This window comes from Anser anser (assembly GCF_964211835.1).
Source record: "Anser anser genome assembly, chromosome: 5".
NCBI lineage: Eukaryota > Metazoa > Chordata > Aves > Anseriformes > Anatidae > Anser > Anser anser.
The window spans coordinates 59380679-59402971 of record NC_139725.1 but is presented as its reverse complement, the minus strand read 5'-3'; the positions used below and the strand labels follow the sequence as shown (position 1 = coordinate 59402971).

Sequence of the window (22293 nt, the reverse complement as noted above, 5' to 3'; positions counted from 1 at the left end):
ACTACTATGGAAGTACCAGGAGGAACTGACTGAATACTGCTGGTTAATCCGCTCTCCTACAAATGTTAAACTAGATTTTTTATTTTTTTTTTAGTGTGTTCAGCGCTGAAAGAAGAGCTAGTAACTCTGAAGCTGGCAGATTTCTATATGATGTATTTGTGACATTCAAATTATTTCTGCCAATACCTTTTGCAGTCTTGGAAGAAAAAGAAGGCCAGCACAATGAAGGATGCTTTTGTGTAATTTACATTGTTAGTTTCTGGTTGATACTTAAAGTATTTCTTGCACAGGTACTGTATATTCTGCATTGCTGACCAGCAAATTGCATTCAGAATCTAATTTATTAAATGGTTTCTTCTGTCAGGAGAATGTTCTTAGTGTAATAGTGATATTTTATCCTGTCAAAAAAATGATTAAGCTAAAATATCTCGGTAAATACCTTAAACTACCCAATAACATCAAAAATTGAAGATGTACAAAGGCTACCCTATTACTCAGGAAACTACTAAATTTTCAGGTAACAGAACTCATTTTCTGCTTGAATGAGTAATCAAGGAAATATCATTTTCTTCTATAGTGATCATGGTATAAGGCACAGCCTAAGGACAGGAGCATAAAATGGTCTATTACATTTTCTTTATTAGAATTAGAAAATCATTTTCAAAACTATTTCTCTGGTGGTTTTTTGTTTTTGTTTCTGATTTTTGTTTGTGTGTGTGTGTGGTGTTTTTTTTTTTTTCTAGGAAACGAACCTCCTTTCTAGATGTTTTTATGCCCTGTCCCCAAATTCAAAGCAGTATGAAAGCGTCTCTTGGTGGAAGGACATGGTCTCTCTGAGAAGTTCCATCCTTGCTGAAGTCAGTGTATGTCTTGCCATAAGCTTTAACATGGCCAGGATCTCTAATTCTGTATGGGATTAAACTGCAGGAAAATTAATATCCAAAATCCAGAATCATCCCTAGACTTCATTGATGAGGCTTTATTTTAATTCCCTGCCAAAAATCATAGAATCATGGAATGGTTTAGGTTGGAAAGGAGCTTAACATCTAGTCCAACCAACATCAGGATGTGTTTCCTGGTTCTTCTCTGTTGTTCGGATGTACAATCCCTTTCCCTGCTGAATCCAGTTTAAAGATGAATTTAATTTAAAATAACCAAAGCAGAGCAAGCATAAACAGCATATTTAGGCTATGAGCAGCTAAATGTCCTGAAGCTTGTTAGCTGAGCTCACTGAGACCTAACAGATATAATCACCACAAGAGTTTTTGATTTGAAGGCTTCTTGTAGACTAATTCTGTGTTTCATGGAAACTAAAACCAACTCGGGGTTGCCAGAGGTCTGCTAAGAGCAGTCCCAGCAGTGCCAACTATCTCACCCTTGGCTCCACATGCTTGCCAAGATCCACCCATGTCACAGGGTGAGTATCTCAAGTGTGGAGCGATGTTACGCCACTCTTGTTAGTGAAACAGCCTTGATTAAACATGCCTTCCAGAGTTGGGATGTACTACCGACATATATAATCAGAAACATATCAGCTTGAATGTGACCAAAAAGTAGCAAAAATATTTCCCCACAGAAGTCACAATTCCTAGATTTGGGGAAACAAGATGTTTTACCATGACATAGCACGCAGTAAGATTTGTGTTGCCTACTATTTCCTGAGTTGCATTCCTCCTTCCCTTTTTCTTCCCTTTTTGGTAAGAAAAAATAAAATAACTGACAAATAGACCTAATTTTCACCTGACTCCAACTAGCATTCCTTTTGATTTTGATTTCGTTTTAGTGCCTTATAATTTTCTACTGGATTGGGTTACTAGGACAATTTATAAAAATATAATCAGAAAAGCAAAGTGTAAGTACTTTCTTTGTTCTAGAATATCAGATGATTGATATACATATAAATTTGTTTGAATAACCGTCTAACATATGAGTGTTTGTTCACGGCCTATAAGAGATCCTAAAACATTCCACATAGTTTGTAATACCTAGATTTATCTGAAGCAATGTTTAAGGCAGATTCCATAATAAAAATGCATTCCCACTGAATAAGAAGGTAATAGCTATGAATGATAAGTGAGAGCATGCCTATAGTCTATTACTTCCTGTTTTTCATTCCTTCTTCTAGTTATAGACTTGAAGTTCGTTGGTATATTTAGAATTACAGCAACTGGCTGTTCTTCATCCAGCAGGTCATGTTCCTCAAAGTATCATGAAGACAGTGTGGCAGAGACAGGAAAGGTACTGAACATTTTGTTTCTTATTATGAGAAAGAAATTTTTTCTCCTGAACACTTGGAACAACTTTTGATCTCCTACAATTATCATTATTGAACTGCACCTGAAGATGCACCCAACTTAACAATAAGGCTGCCTAAAGCATAACATTAAACATAGGTCTGTATGCGTATATACATACATATATAGGTATTTTACACTTCCTTCAACATGTAGTTCAATATATATTATAAATACAGTTCTGGAAGGACAAAGTGAAGCCAAAAACATCCACATAGATGTTTGCCAAATTTTTTTTTGGGGTGGCAACTGGTCACTTGTGATCATTTCTTCTTCTACTTGCTGTTCAGATACAATGGAGTCATGAGAGTGTGCAGATAAATAGGTAAGAGAAGGAGGTGATGTGTTTTTTCTGAATATTGTTCAGTCTTTTAACATCCAGCCTCCAAAAGGAAGCTTTGCAGTTTAAGAGGAACTCAATTAGGGGACCAAATGCAATAAACAAGTAAGTAAAAGGAATATACTTCAAAATAAACCTGTGAATCTACGTGTATATGAAATTAGCATTCCATCAAATAAAAAACCATCCTGCTCACACTTTATACTTTAAATGGCTTAAATGAATATTCCACATTTAATATGCTTTGAACTGGATATTTTTTAAATTTGTCACAAATAGAAAGAACACAATTATTAATGAATACATTACATTAAGCTGGGTTACTGGAGTAAAGCCTACCAGGAATGCTAGGAGTCCAAAGAATATGCATTCATTAAATTAAAAGCATGAAAAAATACATGTAGTTCTTCACCAGCTACACGACAGAAAGCTTACAAGCATATCTTCTCTCATTGCAGTTGGGCATTCATTTGTTTGTACTGCCCTGGATCAAAATAATCTAATCACAAAAAGAATTAACAAATACTTCCTTTACTATGACTTATGTTAACCACCATTGCAGGTACTCAAGGCATATATTCTTGAAGCCTTGGAAATGCCTAATTTGGTCCAAATGTTTGAACCAGAGATCACAGAACTGACAGTTGCCTGGAGTCTATACCTAAAATATGTCTGTGAGATGGGAGAGAAGCAGAACTGCAGGATTTATGCAAGACAGATGATCAGTGAAGGACAGTACCAGCAAGTTAGTGGAATGCAATTAGAACTCAGACTTCTGACATTAATTCCTCTCTTCAGGGTTTACTCATGTTCCTCATCAGCTTTGAACAGTGAGAATGTATGGGATAAAATTAACCACTGTAAGAGATTTTAAGAGATTCTTTTTCCAGCTTGGCTACCATTCTTCTGGAATACATTCTTTTTCTTCCTTTGTAGGGTGCTCAGATTCAACATCAGTAGGAATCAGTCTCACTGACTCCTTAACAATTTTAAAGAAATCTGTTAGACTTTCAGGAGAGACTGATGTAGACCATAACATCACAGCTGGTGGTTATCTGCAGTTTGAGGAATCTTTCAAAAATTAAAACTGGGCAGGTAGACAGAAGAAAAGGTTTAGAAAAAAATGTGTCACAATTACCTCCTTTCCTGGGTTTTGAGTTTCCTTCTCTGTGTTTGCTCCTATAGAACATTTCCTCTGACATGATCCACAACTACACTTATTTTTGTTATATCTTTTCTCTAAATTTACTTTTTTGGTCATGTTTACAAGGTATTTTTAACTGTCCTGTATGCCATGAGAAGGATTATTGTTAGAAAGCAAACAGCAAATAGCTGGATGTTGGTACAGAAAAACTGTAAGACTGAACCAGTGAGAAGAAAAGAGTTGTTTGAGATACACAAACATAATTTATTGAGACATTCTAGTGATCCTATTCATAAAGTGTACCTATTTCCTGAACATTTAGTCAGTCTTCATCTCTGCAGATTCCTTAGGAAATGAGCCTGTTATGTCTTTGTCTTAAAATTTCCATGAGATTTTGAACACCTGCAGTCTTGATATACCTAAATAAAAGGGTAATAGAAAAGAGAGCTATTCTGTGTATTGCAAGAGAAAAGCCAGGCACAGAATCCAGCTTCATATTCTAATCACTTGAAGCTAGTGTCCACATCATTCCACTTCTGATTTTAGTGAACATATTTACTGACATTCAGGTTGCTCTGAGACTTGAAGGAAAAATAGTTTGAAAGCTATCTGGATGTTCTAACTCATTCTTTAAGTAATTTAAAGAGTTACCCTACTTATTTAATATTTATAACTGATGCAATCAATGTGTTTATATTAAAATATATTATCTTTGTAACATGTTCTGTGAAGCCAGCAAGTGAAGCCACTGAGGTGAACCAGTAAATGCGGTTACTTACACAGCAATGTGCTAATAACAGAACTGGTATGGAAGTGATAAGACTGTTACTAGAAGGGTTTTTAGGATAAAAGCACACACACATCAAGATTGCTTTTAATTAAATCTCTAAAATTGTTCTTTGTTCATTTTTTAAAACTCTGGATAAACCAACTCTTAATTGCCTTTTAAAGGATCAGGACAGTTATTGTGATTCCTCTCTTACAAACAGTAATTTTCTTCTTCAATGTATTGTATCTATCTTTGTCGCAAAAATCATTCTTAACAGGTTGCTGAAGAAGTCTCTCAAAAACTCCTTAAGCTATCATCGTATGAACAAAGAGTCAATTTGAATTAGCTAGAGCACCCAAATCGGTTTAATAATCTTTTTAAGAGTCTCTTGAGAGCTTAATGATTTGCTTTAATAGCAATAGGCAGCAAAAAAAGTACCTGGCTGTTTTTTTTCCTTGTCTTGCTATTTCTTCAAGTGGTCTTTTGGCTGAGCACAGCTCATTAGTGACTGCTTCCAACATATGATGTCTTTGTCTTTCTGTTTCACAGCCTGCAGAGACTTGTTCTCTTCTCAAACTGACAACCTTTCCAAGTACCTCTTTATCTTTAGTCATCTAGAATTCTTCCAAAAATATTTGGGGTTCTCCTGTGACTTTTTCCTGCAAAGTATATTTCATAAAGACAGGAAATAGATCAGAAATTTCATTAATACATTCTTCATGTAAACAAGGAGCTAAATTCCCCAGACTTTGTAATACACATCTTCGGTGCAATTCAACAAACAGTTTAAAGTGAAAATGATAATCTAGGGCAAATCGTCAAGCAATTATCTTTATTTTGGGAAATATGTAGGTGATAAAATAAACCAGATATATACCTACTGATTTTCATAAAACACCTAGGGTCAAACGGAGACATCTTGTTCCAGCTGATAGAGGTTTGGGTTAAAACATTAAATCTGCATGTGCTAATCTCTTGTGCTCACTGCTATAACTTGTGCAACACTGTGTGCATTCACATGACTTGCAAAGAGCTGCCTAAAATTGTCTCCCTCCATGCTACTGTATTTAGAAATCTGCAGCAATGTCCCCTACCTGGTCAGTAAGATGGGTATGCTGTACTCATATTTCAGATAGTAAATTGAGCCTGTAGCTGTTGGTTTGGTGTCTTCCTTTCACTGAGCTGGTTTTGAAGTTTCTCAGCATGGTTGTGAGTTCTGAGGAACTTTCAGCATTCAAACAAATTTGTTGCTGTTCATCTTTCTCAGGCTGTTTAAATCTCCTCTTGTATTTGTTCATCTGCTGTCTTCACATTTATCTCCCCCCCTTTGGAACCCTTACCCTTATTAGGAGAATTAATTTTATACAGCACATGCTATAAGAGACTTGGATTTTTCCTGTTAACATTTGACACCTCTTCTTCACTAAAACAAAGACAACCTGATGAACAGGTTTGAAAGTAAGGGCAGGGTGACACAGTTGCTTCTCTACGTACATACATTATTAGTTCAAAGTGTTTTGATGCATTTATGAATTTACTGATTTAGTAACAGCTATTGGATTATATGATGTTTGGAAAGTAAACTAGAATTGTTTCTGAGCACTGAAAATGTTTTATTGGTCTAGCAGTCCCTGAGTGAGAAAAGGAGTATGTTCTTCTTGTAAAGTATTAGGAAGGGACCCAATTTTCCTCCATGATGAGGCTCACCAGGAAAAATATTGCTGGAGATCTGTCTGAGATGCATGTGTGATGTACTCCTTCTCTGCTCTTAGATAAATTGCCAAAGACAGGTTCTTTTTTTCAGCTCTACTGATCAGATTTTTCATTTGAAGTTTGCTTCAAGAAAACTTGCTGTAATATGTGGAATACGTTGTTGCTATTTTAACAGTACTTTGCCAACCAATAGCATGTCTGAAGTACAAGCAGATTGAAGTTATGGATTTCTGTACTCTGTAGGAAGGGTTTGTACATGAAAAGGGAATATATTTTTATACTTTTAATTATTACTAGTGAGTAATCATTAGATTCATAATCCGGTTCTCCATGTATTAAATTTCTGCTCATCAGGTTCCTACATGGTTTCCTATGGAATCACAGAACCTGACACAAGACTACTGCAGCCTGGTGAGATTGACCTGCTGCCCTGAACAAGAAAACCACCATGAACAGAACAGGATCAATCAACTGGCTTTCAGAGGTGAACATGAATATTTACACTGCCTTTCCCTGTAGGTCAGATGTGCAATTTTTAGTGGCAGAGATAATTTGTTCTCATTCACTGAGCTGCTCCACATCTTACAAGAACACGGCAAGAATCCAGATCTCTGTTAAACTAAAGTGCTTTATCCTCAGCATCCACGTCCTTTCCTCCATGTGTGTTCTACAGGAAACATGAATGTAAGCAGCGTTAAATTAATTTTACCATTGTTCTAGCCCAGATTACTAAGAAATTAATTAATAGTGTCTGTCTTTTAAAAAAATTGCTTAGTATTTGCCTTCCTTTTTGAATTCTTGTTCTTCAAGGAATACTATCTCAAATACATTTTAGGCAAAGACACGGATGGTGTCTAGCATATCAATAGGAAATGTCATCAAAGTTTTAACACCAAGATATTACACTAAAATGGAATTGCCTTTATTATATTTGATTATTCAATTAAATTAAGTTATAGAAGTGCCTAGGCATAAAGAATATAGTCAGGTGTTCTTTTATGTGCTGTACAGCAGCAAAGGGAACAGAGAAGATGGATTTAGGTAGGATGACCCAGAAATCAGCAGAAGTACCATTTGTATTTATTCCTAACCTCCTCACAGACCAATGTGTAGCACTCTAGAAGTGAGTGTGTGTAATTGGATGAAGGATCAGAGAAAGTAATAGGAAAGGGAAATGAGAAAAGTCATGACAAACAATGAAAAAAAGCACTACAGGGGAAAAAGTAGTAAAAGGAAATTGTAATACAGTTCCCAATTGATTCAATCACTTGGATTGTCTTTTGCCTTCAATACCTGCCTCTTCTCCCTGAAAGTGTTGATTATTTTAAACTGTTTTGAGAGTTGCCTGTGCCTTAAGAGTTGTCCTCTCCTGCTAAATATCTAGTGCCACTGCCTCGTGAAGGCTAAACACAGTTTAAATGAGACAGCAGGATATCAGAGCTGTTATTGCAACGATGTCCACTATTCTTTCTTTTGAATCTTGTTCTTTCTGCATGCAAACTTTCCTCCCCAAGCTTTCTTTTCCAATTGTTTCAAATGCTTGAAGTACATCTCCAACTTTACATGTCTTCCTCAGAACCTTGTGGTAAGAATCTCACCGCTACTCTAGACAACAGTTTAGCAACTGAATGTTTCAGAATAACAGAATAATTTAGGTCATTTGAATTTCACTGTTCAGAGCAGGTACATTTGAAATTAGGTTTCTTGGAGCCTTCTCTAGTCAAATTCTAAATAACTACGAGGACTAAGGCTCCATAACCTCTTTGGGCTACTTGTACCGGTGCTGATTCAGTCTCATAGTGAAGAATTTTGGAATTGAAATTTTCATTACTGCAATTCGTTTCTGTTGCTTCTTGCCCTTTTTTGTTTGTTTGTTTGTTTTTTTGTTGTTCACATGAATGGAGAGTCTGGCTCTGTTTTCTAGCCAGTGTTTATTGAGGTATTTCAATTAGATCAATTAATCTTTTTCTTTTATTCAAGAATGGCTACTACAATTCAACAATTATCTCTGGCACTGAACACACTCATTTCTTCTTGGTATCTCTCACCCTGTTCACTTCTAAAAGTGTTTACAGACTATCGTCCTTGTAGGCAAATCCATGCAGGAAGAATGGAGGCCAGTGAGAGCTGCTTAGCCACCAGAGATAATATTCCAACAGCGTGGTGCAGAGGATGCTCTGCAGAAGGACATGCCCATGGGTACTTGCATCCAGTCTGTGTTTCCAAAACTAGACAGCTCAATGACCAAGGGATCGCAACACATGCCAGCTGAATAATCATTCCCACTTGAGACCGTAATTTTTTTCATCATGCAATTTGATGGCCATTTCCTTCCATATTCTTGGTTAACAGCAAAGTGAGAATGCTCTCCTACAAAAACATTGGATAAAAGAGATGTGCCCTGCCTTTATTAATCTGCATTTGTAGTGTGCGGAAGTGAATACTCAGAGTACTCCTATATCGCTCCAGAGGAAGTCAGGGAGTTCAGGAATAGTGGACTGCGGTAGCCTGGGAAATCAATGGTCCATTTTGTTACTTATTCTGCCTCCTATCAAAACAGTCATGACTATATCAAAAAGTATGCCTGTACTGTAGAGATATTTGAGATGTCTTTACTAAGTACAAGTACCAGGAGCATATAACTATGACAGCTTAGTGTTTCATACAGCCTTAATTCCTCTGTCAAGAAGTTCTTACCTCTCTGATGCCACAGCCTCAATGGCTTCCAGTAGGTCTATATGAAGCTGCCCACTGCAATGCAGACAAAGACTGAGGAAAATAAAAACCTTCACAACAATACAGCTGAGACGTCCAACATTAAACAGTATGACCAGTATGTTTCTGGTTACCAACAACTTACATTGTGAATTCTGAACATTGCATAATTATTTCTAATCAAGTAAAAACAGACGCTATGTTAAATTGTGTAGGAGTATGTTTTATTTTAAAATTTCACTGCAAATTGACCATGAGTTCGTTTTAATTTGAATTTTTTGAGAACAAGAGTAAATGTAATAGAGTAAATAGAAAAAAAATATAGCTAAGTGTATTATTAGCTCTATTGTAGTTCCACCAAAATAATATTAAGTAGACATCTGCTTTTAAAATACAGTGGGGAAGGGGAGAAAAATCATCTTAAAAAAATATTAAGAAAAATGTTATTCAAGTACTTTCAAGTACAATGTAATTAATGAAGGGATTTTTTTTCATAATCTGATAGAACTAAAAAAAAAAAGATATTTCACCAAGTGTGAAATTTATTATTCTAGTCACAAAGTAAAATATTTTTTAAAATAACTTGTATTTTCAAGCAAAATGATCCTATGACATGCTTATGACTATACCTACCTGTTCTGAGAGCAAACATAGGATCCATATGATCCTACGATCACATTTTACAACTGTTTTTTTGTGTGTGTATTTTTTTTTCCAAAAACTTCAAGGAAAGGGAATAATGTATTTTTTGAGGACACTTCGGAAAAACAACAAAAGGGAAAAGACTAATGATGTGAAGGGAGAGAGAAATTGCCTGGTTTCTAGGAAGAAATAAGAACTAACAATGGTTTCCTGTGCAACAGAGCAAAATGGGGGAACTCAGAAGATCTTGGATAGGGCCACATAGTACACATAGGGCCACATAATACACATGCATTATTTCTTGAATCTGTGGTGCATTTTGCTGCTACATGGGCCAAAATGAGTACCATTCTTTCTCAGGAAGCAGGCTAATTTAATGTGTAGTATAAGGCTGGGAAAAGAAGTTAGCAGCCTTCAGCCAGAAAAACTGCAAGGCCCTGGGAACTAAGCAAGAGTAAAGAATAAGGAATTTTTCAGCTCTCCACTTCCTCACTGGCCCTAGACCCTAAGCGATGAGTGCCTCTGTCACTGGTCTTTGCCATCAGGAGGAACAACCCACTTGTGCAGAAAATTTAGGAAAGAGTTAATGAGGCTTGTAAGGAAGACCCATGCAAATAGTGGGCGTGTATGAAGAGCCTGCCAAGAAGTGGTGGCATAGCTGTGTGGGACAGCAAGCTTGTGTGATGTGCTCCTATCAAAATACTCTGTATACCAGAGGCAAAGAACAGAATAGACGCAGCTGGCTTGAGCTATCTGGCTTAGGGAACATAGCCAACTTTGAGCTTAATTACTGAAGAGAGCAGAAAAGGATTCTACAGTTCTCTGGTTTGTGCTCCCTCCCATGCAGATCAAAAAACTCCTTGTGCTCAGAAAAATATTCTGCCAATTCTGTCTGCTGGCAGCATATACCAATGGAAAGAAAACATCTTAAAATGAGACATCTTCCTATAATACAGTCAACTTAGAGAAAAACATTTGGTAGGAGATGTAAATATTTGTGGAAATTCTGTATCATCACTTTGCTATAAATTGCACTGACTTGTTTTTGGTTTTGTTTTTGGTTTTGTTAGTGCTGTTTCTACAATACGGATAGTGGAAGTACAAATCCAAATAACACTGTTTTATTGTAACAATTTTACAAAAGTTTTTCATGGAAAATTCATCCATGTCACATTCTCTTCAGAATTTGTGAATTTTCACTATAGACAAATTTAGCCATTGTCAGTCTGACTTATTCAAAATATGAATAGAGCAGACATTTGGAGACTAAAGGTTTTTCAACATAATCATAAATTATGCAGGACATATTGCTTTCAGATTTATCAGAAAGGCTGGAAAGCAGCAGGGATGTCTGCCACATCTATGCAAAGTCATTATGTTCAATCTTTATCCTGCATGTGAAGAAAAAGCAAGTAAGAGAAGTGCTGTAGCAGGTGTTAGGAAAGACTGAAAAGGAAGAAAGCTTCACTGAGGTAAACTTCACATATTCTATGCAACCTTCCCCTTTAATGTTTCTCAAAAGCACAGGTCTAAAAGGCAGTCCAAATCTTTCCAAATGCTTGCAGATTTTCAGGATGCTGACGTGAAGCAGATAACAGAAACAAAAGGTTTTTTTGGGACACATGTGGTTCTGTATGCCATATTTTGACAACTGATGTAGCTGAAGCACTTCAAGTTCTCCCATGGGATATAATTTATACTGCAGAATTCAATGAAATGCAATGTACCCAGTGCTAGGATGGAAGCTAAAACATTCTACATTTGAAGATTTATGATAAATCCTAAAGGAAATGGCTATTTAAATTAGACAGATCCATGCTTGCACATTTCCAGAATCTTCATTGCACAGATTTATTATATCATTTTTTAGCTGGTTTTGTATCACTCAGTCATGCAGCTGTTGCTCAGGAGTGCAGCCAACCAAGGCAGGCTCTGGGTAGTTTTAGTCTTGTCCTTGGAGGCAAACAGAGTTTTCACTTAGTGCTTTTATTCCCCCTCTTTATGTGGAAGTTTGTGGGATTAGACCTTGGCAAATATTTTGGATGTCTCTAGGAAAATAATATTGTTCCTTTCAGTATTCTGTGTGGTCAGTACAGCCTCACATCTCTCAAAGCCACAAAATAACATCAAGGCATTATGTCTCAGGCTGTGAAGATGGTCAAAACCGACTAGCACCAACTTCACTGAGAAAAACTGCAAGGATTTTTTCCTGCCTATTAAATACTGTATATATTGATGTTTTCTAAGAGAAAGACCATGACTTTGTTGCCTTTTTTAAGTCTTTTTATGATACCTAAATACACCAGTATTCCCATAGTGCTCTTTTCACAGGAGGATGCTCACTGTTCCCTTTCCTTACAAGTTGTACACCACCAAAATGGATAAAAACCCTTTTATATTTCATTACCTTTTGACTTTTTGTTTTACAGGACAAAACCCGAATGTTCTTCTCATGCCTGAAGCAAGGATAGCACCTGTACTTTATGTTCTTTACTGCGGAATTACTTTCAAGACCCTCCTGCATTATCCAATATTCCCATAACTTAGTAACAAGGAAATACCTGGGCACTAAAGCCCAACAACAAGAGAAAGTGACCTGCTGTTGAACTTGAGAACAGCAAGTACTGTGCCTTAGCACAGTAGCAGTTTGTGGTACCATAAATTAATGTATTTTTTTCTCACAACAATGTAAAAAGGACATCTTGATTTCCTTTTTTGCTAAATAACATAGCTCTTCACAGTGATGCTAGCCAATTGATAATTGTCAGAATAAGTAAATGAGAATTCCCTACCTTTTCTTGGTATCACTGGTTGGTTGATGAAGCCAGCTGCTGCTGCTTGTTCCCTTTACTGTATTTCTCAAGGTAAAGTCACTTTAGCTTGCCTACTAATTTTAAATGTAATTTCCTGAGCAGTCAATGTTTTTCCAGAGTGCAGTGCTGGTCTTCCCCAGTCAATGTTCTTCCGAAGCACTGTGAATTCTGTAGTTAAAAAGGGCAGGTGCCTAGTGGAAGTGCCAGTTTTCTGTCCTACTTATGGCTCAAGTCTAGGAATGAAAGTAATATTGAACCGTATATAATGCAATATGGGAATACTAGTCTTATTCAACAGCAAACACCTTTCATTATTTACACAAACCTTTTATGTATTTGTGGATATACCAAGTGAATGGCAAGTCAACAAAGGAATTATTTTGCTTCTGAGATGCCATTGCTTACACTGACCGGGAACAGCTGGTGAGGATGTTTCTTCACCAGCTGGAAATTGCTGCACAAGGATATGTTGGTTACAGTGAGGAACCCAAGTATATAACGCTTCAAAGAGGACACCTTGTCTCCCTAGAAACTTTTCTTTCAGCACAAAAACAACAACAACAACAACAAAACAAACTACAGATGCTCTGCCAGCGCTACTCTATCACTATTTTAGCTAGAGTTCACTTCAGTCAGCAATGGAGAGAGAGAAGTTGCTTCAAATTTATAGTGATATTACTGGTTTCTCTGTAGACTGAACTGTACTACAGACTAAACTGAACTACAGTTCTGTTTTGAACTGTAGACTCTAATCACATCCACTGAGGCCTTGGTCCCAGACACAGCATGTCTGGTGATCTGCTGCTGCACATACAAAAAAAAAAAAAAAAAATCTGATGTATTAGCTCTTAACTAAGCCCATTCTTGCACTTTGGGTAAGTACTGGTCTCAGGTGGGATTTGATAATAATACTGGAGAGATGATTATGTGCATCTTTTTACATTTCCATTCAGCTTTTACTGGCTGTGGATATGTTTATTCTGCTTCAGTACAAAGCTGGAACACAAGATTTTAAATTCACCTGTGATGCTACCTGAATATAACTCACAGTTGCATATCACCACTCACCTCATTATTAGCTAAGCCACTAGACTTTAAAACCACACAGTAGGGTAGTGTGCTTAGTCTTCACCACCCTGAAGGAGAATTATCTCAGCTGAGAGCCAGCTGTATCCACTGACCCAGAAATATGCTCCACACGTGCTGGAGTTGCTGAGAAGGGCAGACAAGCTCCTTCACCATCTCCTATTAAATCAGTGATGATGGATTTGACCAGAGAAAACAGCAAAACCAAGTGTCCCCTCTAGAAAGATGGGACAAAAGATTCTTTCCCTTGGCAGCACAGAGGAGTGGAGCCATGAAAACCTTATCATGGAAGCCACTGTGATGATTTCCCTCACTATCTTGCAAATAAAGATAGAGTTGAATACCCTTACCTTTGTTAGTAGAAATCCCAGCAGATCCTCTTGCCATTAATGTCATATAAGAGGACAACCTGTCTCTGGCCTCTCAGCTTCTTCTCTAGGCTGTTTATACTCTTCTTTCCTTCTCTCCATAGACACATCCATAATAAAATATTAACAAGCACTCTTCAGAACAAAAACGGCTGGAAGTGGAATCAAGGGATAAGCAAACGTCAAGAAAGTTACAGCTGCAGGTTTCTCTTTGATATTTCTTGACTTCTCGGGTAGACAAGCCAGTTTAAGTTAGGAAAACTTTTCCAGCAGTAGTTACTGCTGTTTCTAAAAAGCTGCAGCTATATGTGATTTTCATAGATTTTCATGAAGACAATGAATAGTCTTATATATATACTTGTAACACTGAAATAGTCTTATATATTGGACACAGGACTGCATATGACAGTCTATAACAGTTATTTTTTCATTAAAATGTTTGTTAAGACATGGCTTCAGTGTAGTGTCAAGATTTTAATATTCTTGTTAAAATTGCATCTCCTCAGAGGAAGCAATTACATTGCTTGCATACTGCTTCCACAGTCATTACTGCTAGTGAGAGGCAACCCACAGGTATTTTGTCAGCTTCATAACTTCTTAAATGAACATGATAGCAATCAATAGCAAAAATAATGAGGCAGTCATACTCCAATGCTATTTGAAAGAGTATCCTTGTATATTACCTGTGCTGCCCTCCGTGGCTTAGTCTGACTGTTCAGTACCACCCACCCAGTCATACCATCTTTTCGTCTTTCTGTCCAGAGGATGCCTGCACTATTTGTGTTGACCCACCACTCCATAAGTGGCGAAGAGAGCAAGAAGGGTTGTGATCAGGTAAAGAATTCTGTACCACAAGGAGAATGGGAGAGTCCCAGTGCCCCCAGTTGTACCTCACGGTGTAACCTCCAACACAGAATAAAGTCCCTAGGAAGGTTCACAGACTCCTACTGAGAGACTTTCCAACCCACAATTATTTACTCTGAAACCACACTAACATCTGCTTAATGGTACTGTGACACCATCGATCATGAAAGAATATAAATTTCATCTTTTATAATTACTATTCACAGCATTCAAGGTAGTAAGCACAGGAAAAGCCTGGATGATCCACATCTTGTAACTCCAGGAATAATGATATTCCAAATCCCATCACATTGCACATCCCTTGGCCACTCTGTTCAGTCCCATAACATATGCTGAATGATGCCTGAACTCTCTCCTAACTCCTGGCAGAGATACCTCATGGGTGTGCTGGATCCAGACAGGTTATCACGGTTCCCTTTCATTTAAAGCATCACATGTCTTAATGCTATAGTCAAATTGTTAACAATCATAATGCTGTACAACTGACAGTTGTGAAAAGGACATGTAATTCTACTTCAGACACTTTTTCAGTTCTCAGACTCTTTCACTACTGAATGTACGAATCCTGATATTTGACTATGACTCTACAGTGGTTACAGGGGCAGCAACTTCTTTTAGTTACTTGACATGAGCTTTCAAGGACTGCATCTGAGACTGCCAAGAATGATTATCATTTTTTTTTTTGTAGATTCTTAACTCCGACTTCATTCCTTGCAAAGGTTCCTTTTTTGTTAACCAACTGGCTTTAGAGAAGCCATACCAAAGGAAAAAAAAAAAAAAGATAGAAAAAGATAGTTTTCCTAGGCCCATTTCTGTACACTTGACGGTGTATATAATAAACATATCTCTATATTCCTCCCAGATCACCTGACCCTGCTTCTTGCTCTTTATGCTTCCTTTCTATTTTTGTTTTTTACTCACTTATTGATCTATGCTTTCCTCCTGCCACCTTTGCTTAATTTTCTGTACATGTGGATGGATCGTTTATGGTGATCTTTGAAAATCAGCCAGCTCTCCCGAGCCATTCTTCTCATCAGGAACATATCTTATGGGAGTCTCCCAAGCAGATCCCCTGAACAAGCCAAAATCTAGGACTTGCTCTTCCAAAGTCCAGGGCTACGACCTTGCTATTTGCCTTGTTCCCTCCTCTTAGGATGTTGAGCTCCACTATCTTATGGTCTACTTGGCACTATACCTGCAGTCTGGGAAAAGGCAGCTCAGAAATGAAAAACTTTTTTACTGTTGGATATTGCTATGCTTTGTGTGATGGTAACTAGGAAAAAAATAAACAAACAGTAGCAAAATTACACCCCAAATGTACTTGACAGCTACAAAACTCAGTACCATTTAAAATAACTTCTATGGTGGGTAAAGTAAAATGGTCTGAAAGAACTTTTAGACAAAACTGAGATGTTTAGTGCCCCTACAACATTACAGCACTATTAAAGTCCAAATTTCCATTTTTAAACCACACTGCAAACATAGCTTAATCAATTGTTTAGTTCTCTGCATAATCATTGCCCAAGTTCCACGTCAAGCTAAAGAATTTATATTTAAAATAAACTTTTTTTAGCTTGCCCACAGCTATCTCATCTGTTGGTGTGAGGAGTCCACAGGAGACATGTTACAGGCAAAGCAGAAAAGCAGGATCATCTGATAAAACTTATCATTTTGTTGATCTCCCAGTTGGGAAGGGAGCACAAAATAGGAACGACCTCCTTCATTAAGTACTGTGTCCTTCTTGCTCCTCTCTCCTCTGACCTCTGCCTCTCCCCAAGCTCTCTTCTACTGAAACAGAGGATTTTGTCTCTAGTTTTATATCTTATAAAGCTGTGCTTTGCTTAACCAGAACCCCCAGATGCCAATAAGCAGAATAAAGTACTGAATTCCTGCAGTAGCAGTATCATTTATTGACAGGGCCATTAGCATTTGTTGCAGGATCTGCCTGGCAGTTAACATAAGAAATCGGCTGTGAACCATTTCCTATGTCTTTATATTGCAAAAATCTCCCTGCATTAAAATGTTGTGTTCTTCAATGTCACGCTGACAGCTCCCTCACTCTCACACGCATACATACATGTTCTAATTTTAAATATGGAAAACACTGAAATAGGAAAATTGAGGTAGCTGTTTGGTGGCCATTAGGGTCTTCAACTACAACATTCTGTTTTAATCTACTCAGTTCAAATTTTTTATTAAGTGATACAGTATGTAACACGACCCTTGAGAACTAGCAGGAGGGTAAAAGGAAAGAAATTTGATTTTACTTGCCATACTAAAAGCCCATTTGCTTTGTGATCAACAAAAGGTCAGGGACATTTTGTTATTGCAACAAATTGCATCAATTATGATCTGTCCAATCTCTCTCTGCAAAAGTAACATGCACACAAGTTACCTGCAGGCTCCAGGCTCAGTTCCTTGTTTTACTGTGGGTTTTAACTTTGGGGGAAAAAAATGCTATTAGACAGGCTCAACACAATTAACTAAATACTTTTGGTTATGGCGTGCAATAGCTTATTGAAGAAGTGGCTTGAGAAAACCGATTGCACTATTAAGTCCCTGCATCCAGACATGGGAAAAGGGTGGTTTTTTTATTCCTTCAAACACAAAATCAAACTGAGATTACTGAGTGCCAGAATTAGGGTAGGCATACAAAGGAATGATCACTCCACACATGAGCCTTTCCTTATACTCTTACCTGTATATCTGTTACCGATCACTATTAGAAATCAGATATTTTTGTAAGTAGAACATTGTCCTAAAATGTGTTAATTCATAGGTATTATTAATTATGAATTGTATTTTTTATTCCACTTTCTGAAGGAAGGAAAATCCTGCATTTCTTAGAAGAAATAATCAACTTGTGGAAGGAGTTAGAAGCTGTCATGCTTAGTTCAGGACTGCTCAGTTCTGCAAATTCTGCAAACATTTAGATATTTTTGGTGAATATGTGGTTCATAATCAAATTTAAAATCTGGTGAGTTTTGATGGTTTAAGATTTTGATGCAGCTGTTTCTCATGTACCTGCAGATGCAGTCTGTGGGTCTCTGCCTGCACCTTAAGGTTATGTTGTTCCCTGTCCATGAAAGAAATAGATTTTTTAAATTACTGCACAAATGACCATACTTCCATTTTACATAAAAGACATCTGAAGAACAACTTCCCTTGAAGTATAATACTCCATCTTGCATAGAGGTTCCTTGGGAGACCACTCACTTCCACTCCTTCCATTCCTTTATCATTCATACTGATAAAGAGAAAACCATGGCATCATCTTTCATGAAAAGGTATCTCTTCCCAGATTTTACAGTATAGTCCAGCCAACTAGGAAATATGCATGCCTGAATTTCTATTGCAAAACATTTCCGGTCCAAGAAAATATTTAGGCAAATGGCATGTAAAACTAAGGCTGTTCTTTGCAACTCACTCAAAGTAAACATATGATTCAGTAAAACATAAAAAGATGTTTTGTTATCACATTTTAAAATCATATGCAATAGAACATCATTAGAAAAAAGATGTAATGTAAGGCTAATAAATGCTTATCAGACAGTTTTGCAGGACCAGAATAATACATAAATGTGGTTACACCCAGTTTCTCTTTTTCAAGTCTCAGGCTATTAGCTGCCTGAGAGGTGCAGTTTTCCAAAATAAAATTTATTCTTTATTATTCATTTTAGCTTTAAATAAAAAATTACTTTAAAAAAAAATGCCTTTGTTGTTGTTAAAAATAATAGTAATACTCGTAGTAAGGAGTTCTCCCATAAGTGTATTAAGGGATTTTAAAACATCAGTAAACCTTCCTCTTCTCCTCACAACACTATGCTGACTGGTCCTAATGCTGTTATGTGCAATATCTGCAGTTTTTTGTGTCTGTACAATGAACAAGAACTCTGATGACGTGATTTCTAACTGCTGTTCCTGTTCTCATGGAAACAGGTATCAGAAGTAGGTACTTAAAACTAATCACTGTTTCATTTAAAATAAGTCCTTTGAGAAACCATGATTAGGTATAGGCATGAGTGTGTCCCCCTCCTTTTTTTTTTTTTCTTATTTTTTTTTAATATGGTCTTTGGTAGATGTTTTCCCTACCATCATTTATTTGCTATCCTCTTGGTGCAATCATCAGAGTGAAAGCTAACGAGTTCCAATCTGTGCATTTGTTTGCTGTGCTTGGTACAGTCTCCAGGTAACACTACCAATTATTATTATTGTTGTCTTATAACTGATGTGGTAGGAATCTGCTAGCACTATGACAATTATTTTGAAATTTTATTCTATTTTAGCACATTACTGAATTCAATTTTTTTGAATAAAGTCGATTTGAGTCATACCACAACAGAGTAGCTTTTGTCACTTATAAGTATCCTGAATTCATTACTATTTCTGTATCAGTTTTGGTTGAGTTGTACCAGCCTTAGCCATTCTGATACCCTCCTTAGGAAGCACTTGAAAGGGGAAAGGCAATCAGCTACAAATGATCCATATTATTTTTGGCCTGAAAAACAATATTGGTCTCAGTTTACAAAAGCTCTCAGTTTCAAAAACAAATCTGCTACTCTATGGGCTCTTTTAGAATAAGCTAATCTAGTAGATGAGCCAACCAGCTACCCAGGAAGTAAAACAGTGACATTCTGACACATCAGTGATAAAAAATTTCATCCGGGAGACTGGGGCTTTGAAACTGTCCACCTGATCTCAATGTAACTATGTACTTATCAACAGCATGACTACACTGCAGAAAAGCCAAAATCATCAGGGGAAACGAAACATTTGACTAAGTGTAAGTGTAATCCATTTTGCAGGAGCTAGCAGTTGTGGCTTAGTGCCATCATAGAATCATAGAATCACAGGATGGTTTGGGTTGGAAGGGACCTTAATGATCATCTAATTCCAACTCCCCTGCCATGGGCAGGGACACCTTCCACTAGACCAGGTTGCCAAACCCCTGTCCAACCTGGCCTTGAGCACTTCCAGGGATGGGATTTTAGTGTCAGAAACAAGAGGTGTATTACTGGAAATGCATGAAATCTAATTTGGGGAGGACACAAGACATTTTACTTGAATGTGACATTCTTCCAGAAGAACTAACCAGGATTTCATGCAGACACCATTATCTCCCTACCTGCTACCACAATACCTGTCAGACCACACAGTTTCACCTGACAAAATGTAAGGAGTATGAGAACCACAGAAGAATAGCAGAGACGTAGACAAAGACATAGAAGAAGACAGTATGAATTAAACAAGAAAACATAGCATCTTGTTGATTGCAGGATCTAGACTTTCACAGATATAAATTTTTGGCCCAGATGGTAATACCTTTAGTTATTTTGAGCAGCATTTTCCTAAACAACCTGGTCAGTCAGAGGAGGGGAGTATACTGGGCTATAAAATAAAAGATGCTATGCTATAGAAGATAACAGAGACTGTGAAAGTTTGCAGCCAAAATACAAATCTTGCTGAGAATCTAGGCTGTTTATCAGACTTGAACAGGAAATGCAGCCAAAACAAGTTTATTCTTTTTTTTTTTTCTCAAGCTCGAGCCAATCTGTTATGCAAGCATATAGAAAGTGAGCAAGCAAGAAGTGATCTATACTACCAAGATGTAAAACAGTTAATATCTTGCTCAGACAAACTTCCCTAGTTGCTGGAAGGAAGGTGCAAAGCTATCACAATTAAAAGAAACTGACTTCTGTAAAAGAACTAAGTGCTTCTCCTTCAAAAAGCATACAAGTTTGTTTCTCATGAATTGTGCTGTTCAGGTTAAAAGCAAATAGTACATAATAAGGCAAGTTGTCTTTTAGCTGTAAATGAGGAAACGATTTCTACGATTCATGCTGCAGCCAGGAAAAGGCTGCAATGCCAGTTATAACATTTTAAAAATCCTTGTGATGCCATGAAAAAAAGCCAGAGGAACCATGATTAATAATCAGAGTTTTCACTCTCGTGGCTAGTCCCAACAGATGATGTTTGTATTCCCCTAGTTCACCATGACTCTGAAGGATCTGTAATCCACATTGTAACATAACAATATTTATTTTATATATCTTAATATGAAGGCCGCTAATTTTCACCTGCAGGGCTGACTATTAATTACATGCCTTATTAGTTGCTTTTCTACAGTGATTGCAGGACTCTGCCCCCTTGGCTCCCCCAGCAGGACAGGTTTGGCCCTGTGCTCCGATCTCCCCACAGTGCTCACCCCCTACCTAGCCCTGAGTAAATGCCCCGCAAGCCTGTCTGGCTTCCAGGATACCTCAGGGACAGCCTGAACCTGTTTCCCCAGTCCTTTGTGGCCTCCAGGCTCATCAGGAGTAGCCTGAAACACCCACCTCCCAACTCCAAGTGGCCTGTGCCACGTCCCTGTCATAATCTTGGCCAAACTCCATCACCCTTGCCATGTCCCCTTCACAGTTTCCTGTCCCTGTCTTGGATCTGTGACCACTGAAAGAGCCCTAGGAAAACCCACAGCAATTAGCTCACCCCGCAGGAAGTCTCCTCTGAGCCCCAGTTCCTGTGAGGTGTGAGAACACACCTTGCTGAGAGGGGATGCTGCCACCATTACAATAAGCCTTAATGGCCTTGACCACATCCTTGGGCAAAGACTGAAGAGTCTTTGGGACTTCAGTCTCCGCCCAAGCAGTTGTATGCAAATCTGTTGCCAGTCCTGTCTCAGGCCCTGCCTCCTGGAAGGACCTTAGAGATATGCCACAGGTGGCTGTTCTCCTGGATGACCCCATGGATGTACATTTCAGCTTTGTCTCCACGCCCGTCTCTGACTGTCTCCTAGACAGACTTTGGACTCAAGTAATCTATGGCCCAGTCTCCATTTGCTCCTGACTGGACTCCCTGTTTGGACCCTGGATCTGGTTCATCACTTGCCTGGTCTGGGACTGTGGACAGACCCATCTCGCTCTGCTCCCTGTGTTCAGACAGAGTATGGTCACCTGTCAGTGAGGGCATCCATGGGCACTACACATGCTGTGGTCACCTTTGGCGCCTGGTTCACCTTCCTTCAGGGAGCAGACAGCCCTTGCTGCTCCCTGACAATGACTCTGTAAACAAAAAATATTTAAGTTAGTCCTAACCTTCCTTCTTCCTTTATCCTGTCTGTAATAAAACAGAAGAGGATGAATAAAATGCTAGTATTTTGTTTCCTTTGGTAATAATAATGGGGCAATACATATGATACTGTTTTATAACAGAGATTCTTGCCTTCAGATGAAGCATGTACCCTGTTTTTTAGACTCATTATAAAGCAAGAGGTCACAGGGACTGAACTAATTTGTAGACTGATACCTAAAAGATTATAAGGAGAGAAAGAAAACTTTTGTCTTCAGCAGACAAGCAGGAGCTCAGTAGCACAGAGTCATGTTCTATTATTTCATTAGCTGTGTGAACTTTAGCTGCCCAACTAAAAGAGTTTTTTTTTCTTTAACCAAATGAGGCAAATACACTTAGTTTTTGCAAAATAAGGCCAAAAGGCTAGCCTAATATTACTACTGCCTGCTTTTTATCTTTTCCTGTTCAGTGCCTACAAAA

The 22293-nt window shown here is 37.8% G+C and overlaps 1 long non-coding RNA gene across 1 annotated transcript; it reads right to left on the bottom strand.

Annotated features, from left to right (window-relative positions):
- Positions 1–2948: 2948 nt before the first annotated feature.
- LOC310899723 lies at positions 2949–21749 on the bottom strand. The gene is made up of 6 exons (XR_014584598.1): positions 21235–21749; positions 13867–14036; positions 12410–12663; positions 8958–9011; positions 4986–5206; positions 2949–4197 (listed from the first exon to the last, which is right to left on the bottom strand). It is a non-coding gene; the product is annotated as an uncharacterized lncRNA (long non-coding RNA).
- Positions 21750–22293: the final 544 nt, after the last annotated feature.